The following is a 6,673-nucleotide window of genomic DNA, read 5'->3' as shown; positions in this document are numbered from 1 at the left end:
CTGATCAACAATCTTTTTTTTTGTAGCACACCCACCTAATCTAGCTTCTTTTGTAAGGACTGCAAACTAATTTTAATAGAAGTACTGAAGCATAAAAGAGAACTACTACTGAAGGTCTAAATTTAACATGTGTAACTAAATGGAACTGCAGAAAAATTGAAAGAAGAAACAGTCAAAGTATACCTTCAATCGAGCTTTTGGTCGAGCTTCCATACCCCCTCATCTACAGCTAGCAAACCAATACTTATCTAAAGGCAAGGAGAGCGAAAGAAACACTGAAATAGAGCACACCAAAAATGGTACATTAAGAGTGGCATGCCTTGAACCAATCACCATGGATCTACTTGGGAGAGGAACCAACACATGAGATGTGAATATCAGAACATGGAAGAGATTAAAAGCATACCTCAAGAACAAGCAACGGTCCCTATCTGAGGCTGCAATAGAGCACCATCTTGAGAACTTCCATAAACGTGGCCACCACAACCCTAGGTTTGGCCTCATGTGGGAAAAAGCGGTGTCATGTCCATCTTCGGATATCCGCCTTCAACCTCCGGTGTCCCTCGAGCGGATGGTCTGAGGTCACCTCTTTCTTCCTGGTCTCGAGGCTCATCGTATTCTTCCTTTACATATGAAGTTTCTGTTAATAAGAAAAAAAATTAGCACGCATGAAGTATGTTGCACATTCACCGGGAACATTCACCGGGAACATTCACCGGGAAAGAGAGACACAACTGGGCAAAAGTAAATACTTGATCCTAACTAAGTTAACCAGAAGGTGAAGCATAATTAACCTGGCAATATAGTCTAGCACAGAATGAAACCTGCCCAGGAAGCAACTCATCAAGAGCATACTACTTCGTCGCCTCCAAAAGAGACCTAGAACATGGTGGTAATGCAAGCTTTGTGGATAATGTGCTTGGCTGCAAGCTTTGCATTTAAACCTGATAAAAAAATCAGGAGAGTGGTGAATTAGAACCACACAAATTCTAAATAAAAAGGTATAGAAATACTATTAATAAATTTGAAAACAAATGGTCGCATGGCCCCTGCTCTCCCATCGCCTCACACTTCTGCAATAAAACTTAATCCCATGAACAGCTGATGCTCACAAGCATCACCGAACCATCCCTCCCACTCTAATAGTACTACATCGGAAAATACTGAAGCTATTGCATGGCAAGAGCAATACAAATGCAAGATGAAGTTTCTGCAAAATAAAAGAGCACAAACCTGGATAGGTCAGGCTGAATCAGCTCATCATAGGTAACAACCATCTCTATCTTTACAAGGAAAAATATGAAACATTCAAATCACATATCATTTTGGCGTACATATAATACCACAAATTAAGCATCTACACCAAATCTAAGCAAGGAACAGCGTGATATTGGGGTTATTTTCAACAAGCTACCTTGACCTTGCACTCAGATTATCAAGTATTCCTTCAAATAAAATCCTCAAGGGCACACACACACACTTTCACCAAATTATGTAGCATCTTAAATAGGAATTCAAAAAGTCCTTATTTGATAATTTAGTCGCACGTATTGTGAGGTTAAGCACAAATTTGATGCAATACGAACCTATGTAGAGCTTCAGAACCATGATATTGTCCAGCAAGGACCTTCGTCAAAATCTGCACCACAATCAAATTAAATCCAAAAACCAATCACCACACCCACAAGTACACGTCTCTACGGTAAGGAAATCAGAGGCATGGCTCACCTCAACCAACCGAAGAAGATCTTTAGCCCCGAGCTGTTGGGGACGACCTTCTCGCCACGGCGTGCCGCACCAGCACCAGGAACTCCACTGGCTCGCCACCGCGTCCGGCCGTCCGGAGAGCCTCCGCCAGCGCCGGGTTCGGCCGTCCGGCGAGCCAATGCCGCCGCGTCCGCTCGTCTGGTGAGCCTCCACCGCCACGTCCGTCCGTCCGGCGAGCCGCCACCGCCACGTCCAGCCATCCAGCCGCCGCCTTCCTTTTTCCTGCGTGCGCGCTCCTGCAGCACCTCCTGTGCCACCCTCCGCGCAGCACCACGCGCGTGCGCCGTCAAAGCTCACATGGGGAAGTGATGTGCTCCGGCGAGCGGCGCCATGGCCGGCGTGCTCGTCGCTGATCCTCCACCACCGTTCCAGCGCCTCCCCTCGCTGCTCCTCCACCTCCGGCTGGTCCGTCTCCGGTCGCGCTGTCGTCGCCGGAGCGGAGGTCGAGGGGAGGGCGCGGCGGCGATGGCGACGGCGAGGTGCCGCCCTCCTCCGGCGGTGGCGACGCGGCGGCTGGTGGTGTCGAGGGCGGGGAGAGCAGGGCGCCACCTCCGGCTGGTCGCGTCTCCGGCCGCGCCCGTCGCCGGAGCGGAGGTCGAGGAGGGCGCGGCGGCGGCGGCGACGGCGAGGTGCCACCCTCCTCGACGGTGGCGACGCGGCGGCTGGTGGAGTCGAGGGGCGGGAGAGAGCAGGGGCGCCACCTCCTGCTGGTCCGTCTCCGGTCGCGCCTGTCGCCGGAGCGGAGGTCGAGGGGAGGGGCGCGACGGCGACGGCGACGGCGAGGTGCCGCCCTCCTCTGGCGGTGGCGACGCGGCGGCTGGTGGAGTCGAGGGGCGGGAGAGAGCAGGGGTTGTCGCTCCGAGGGTAAACGAGAGGAGGAGGAGAGGCGGCGCCGCGGCGGGGATGAGGACTGGAGCTGATTGGGGAGTGGTTCGATCTAGGTTTTCATCCTGGTAAAAGGGGGGCCAAGGAAGGCGACGACCGGCATCGCGCACCTGTGCTGCTGACCGCTGGACCCCACCCGTTTCTAGCCCCACATGTCATTGAATCGTTCGAAAGCAGCGCGAGTGAATAAAGAAACTACCAATCGAATGGCTGTAGTGAAAAGTGGGATGTGGCTGGGTAAAACCAACGACCCAGATTCATTTGCCCCTCTCAGACCCCCTGGTTGAGAGGGTAGTCTTTGAACATTTATAGGAGAAATATTAAACTAATCCTTGAAGAACAAGGAGCAATCATAATGGATCGGATCTACTAAACAATGATCAAGCGTGGTGCCGCCCTTACACCTAAGATAGGTGTAAGGGCGGCTAGACGTCTAAGAGTTGCATGGACGAAAGCATATGATACGATAAAAAAATGCTAACCCTAACACATCTATGATAACTACGCTGCTCGCCATCAACAAGGCTTCAGCACGAGCAACGCATGAATCAACGAATAAACGTTACTGCCTAGATCGCAAGATGCGATCTAGGCAGCATGATACTTACCCGGAAGAAACCCTTGAAACAAGGGGTTGGCGATGCGCCTAGATTGGTTTGTGATGAACGTGATTGTTGTTTTTCTCAATAACCCTAGATACATATTTATAGTCCGTAGACTTTCTAACGTGGGAATAATCCCAACCGTGCACGAGCCAAATTCTATCTAGCAGACACGTATCCTATTATATTTACAGATACACGGGCAAACTAGCCCAAACTTTGTATACAAGGCTGATTCATGTATTCCTTCCGTGTATATTCTTCAAGCCCATCTTAATCGCGGCCCACCTCCGATCCGGTCAAATTCTGGTGATAACACATGCCCCCCTGGTTTTGGAAATGACAATTCCAAAATCACTCTGTTTTTTCTTCGTCGGGTCATGTCGCGGCGAAGCGAAGCCATCGCGGTACCCTTCATCATTATGCCTTGCCTTCTCAACTTCTCCGCGTGACCTGGCAAATTTTCAGGGATTTTTTTTTCTTTGGGCACCACTTCCTCGGAAACTACTGTGGCATTGAATCACCACTATATCCCCTTTATTTAACCGCTCCAAGCAGTTCGCCACTTCATCCCCTTGCTCTGTTCAGGCCATCGGCACCAAAAACCCCCAATCTCAGAGCAATGTCTTCCTCCTCTTCCTCCTCCGCCTCGTCGGATCTTTCCTCGCAGTCCTTCTCCTCCTCCTCCTCCTCCTCCCGCAAACCCACGCCAGAGTGGGACCCAATGGCGGCTCTGATGGCGGCGCACGACGAGCGCGCCCCAGAGGAGTGGGACCAGGAGGACCACGCCTCCTCCGTCTGGTCCGAGGACGACCAATCCTTGACCAGCGGAGATAAAGACCTCCAGTTCCTCGCTGATGGGGAACTGGAACCGGAGAGCGAGGACGACTCGTTCTCCTGGGACGATTACACCTTCTCCGAGGAAGAGGAGGAGGAGGAAGACGACGACGATGACTCCCTCGAGGGTTACCCGCCGGCGAAGCGCCTCCGCGCCTGGTGGGACGACGACGACTCCGACGATGACGAGGAGGACGAGGCTCCCGTAGAGGGCTACGGGAGCAGCGACGAGGAGCCCGCCAGCAGCTGCGCCGGCGGTAGCAACGACGACGATGAGGGCAGCAACAGCCCGTAGATCAGGGACTACCAGCATAGGACTAGTAGTAGTAGTGGCAGATTGGTCAATATACCTTTCTTTTGTTCTTCCTCCCTTGAGAAATCGGCCCCTTCTTTGTAAGAAATCCTATTATTAATGAAGAAAATATTCCCCTATTAATTTTGCTTTCTTGTTAATTTTGCCGATTACCAAACGAAGTCGCTGCACAAAGAGCCGATGGCAGGGCATCGGCCTGCACTATAAACACGATTTGAGGCCAAACAGTTGCCTATTCACCCGGTCAAACAGATCCAGTCCATGTCCACCTGAAACGCGCAGATTCAACTCCTCAGCAAATCCACTAGGAGATTCATCTTAGATGTCATGATCTCTAGCCTGGAACCGATCTGTTAACCTGCTCGATTGAGCTTGTTCCTCTAGAGTCGATGGCAATACATCGGCTTTTTACATTCTGAAGTCGATGTCTTTGCATCGGCTATACTTGTATACTGTTGTCTTCGCATATTTTCTCAAGTCGATGTCTGTGCATCGGCTGTGACTTGCATTTTTTTTTACTGGCCGATTTTTCTATCGGCCCCAATATTTCACTGTTCGTCATCCCACATGCTTGGGAAATATTTCTTGAGATGTTGACCATTGACAGCTGTTGGGAACTTAGCGCCGTCCAGCTGCTCCAGCATGTATGCATTACCCTTCAAAACCTGGACGACTTTGTAAGGACCGTGCCAATTAGGAGACCATTTGCCATATGTTTTATCCTTGGTTCCTAGTGGCAACACGGCTTCCCATACTAGATCACCAACTTGAAACTCCTTTGGTCTCACCTTCTTATTGTATGCACGAGCTACCCTGGCTTTGTTCTCTTTAATTTTCTTAAGTGACCAAAGTCTAAGTTCCGTTGCATCCTCAATAGTGTCACTCATCAGGGCTGCATATTCTTCAGCTGTCAGGTCATTCTGAAACGTGACACGTCTCGATCCAGCCGTAATTTCCCAAGGTAATACAGCTTCCTGCCCATAGACAAGCTGGTATGGCGAAGTCTTTATAGCTCCATGGCATGACATGCGATAGGCCCACAAAGCTTCTGACAATGTCTCATGCCACACCCTAGGGTTCTCGTCAATCTTCCTCTTAATCAGCTTGATCAGGCTTTGATTGGACGCTTCAGCTTGCCCGTTGGCTTGAGCATAGTATGGAGATGATCGGATCAGCTTAATCCCCATGTCATCGCAGAACTTTCTGAACTCTTTAGAAACAAAGACCGAACCTCCATCGGTCGTGATGGTTTGGGGAATCCCGAACCTATGAATGACGTGTTCTTTGACAAATGTGATAACATCTTCCGACTTTACCTTCTTCATAGGAACGGCCTCCACCCATTTGGTGAAGTAATCTGTAATGGCCAGAATCCACTCGTGGCCTTTGCTCGACACAGGATGGATTTTGCCGATCATATCCATGCCCCAACCTCGAAATGGCCAAGGCTTGATGATGGGGTTCATCGGCGATGCGGGCACCATCCGAATCTTCCCGAACATCCGACACGCTTGGCATCCCTTGTAGTACTTGAAGCAGTCCTCAAGCATGGTGGGCCAATAAAACCACGATCGCCTAATCAGCCACTTCATCTTATGAGCCGATTGGTGAGTTCCACAGGCGCCTTCATGCACCTCATGTAAGAGCCGATTAGACTCAGTTGGTCCTAGGCATTTGAGTAGTAACCCTTCCAACGTCTTGTAGAACATGTCATCTCCTATAAGGACATATTTCATAGCCTTGTATCTTATCCGTTTAGGTGCCCCCCGAGCCGAATCCTTCAAGTAATTGAAGATATCGGCTCTCCGATCATCCTGTTCCGGGAACCGCACTCGAACTTCGACCCGTCCGGTATGTCCTTGTATCCCGACGCCATCCGTGCGAGATCATTGGCGTCGGTATTCCGAGACCTTGGGACCCAATTGAAATTGATGTACCGAAAATGTGTCATCAGCTCACGACATTCCATCCAATATGGAAAAAGTGACTCACTCTCGCACTTGTATTCGTCCGTGAGCTGGGAGATCACCAACTTCGAGTCTCCAAAAAGCTCCACTGCCTCTGCCCCGGCTTCCAAAAGCAACTCCATTCCCTTGCGCACTGCCTCGTACTCAGCGACATTGTTGGTGCAAGGGGTAGATAGCCTGATGGCGAAAGAATATGCTGCCCCCGAGGCGACACGAGCGAGAATGCCGATGCCACAACCATCATCACAAGCCGATCCATCGAAGAACATAGCCCATGCACGTACAGATAGTGCTGCTATATT

At 50.6% G+C, this 6,673-nt stretch overlaps 1 long non-coding RNA gene across 1 annotated transcript; it reads right to left on the bottom strand.

Annotated features, from left to right (window-relative positions):
• Nucleotides 1–571: 571 nt before the first annotated feature.
• Nucleotides 572–1,275, bottom strand: LOC124670726. Its single transcript, XR_006992635.1, has 3 exons — nucleotides 1,234–1,275; nucleotides 795–944; nucleotides 572–640 (listed from the first exon to the last, which is right to left on the bottom strand). It is a non-coding gene; the product is annotated as an uncharacterized LOC124670726 (long non-coding RNA).
• Nucleotides 1,276–6,673: the final 5,398 nt, after the last annotated feature.

Source organism: Lolium rigidum, chromosome 7 (genome assembly GCF_022539505.1).
Source record: "Lolium rigidum isolate FL_2022 chromosome 7, APGP_CSIRO_Lrig_0.1, whole genome shotgun sequence".
Classification (NCBI taxonomy): Eukaryota; Viridiplantae; Streptophyta; class Magnoliopsida; order Poales; family Poaceae; genus Lolium; species Lolium rigidum.
This window is presented reverse-complemented; position numbering and strand designations above follow the sequence as displayed.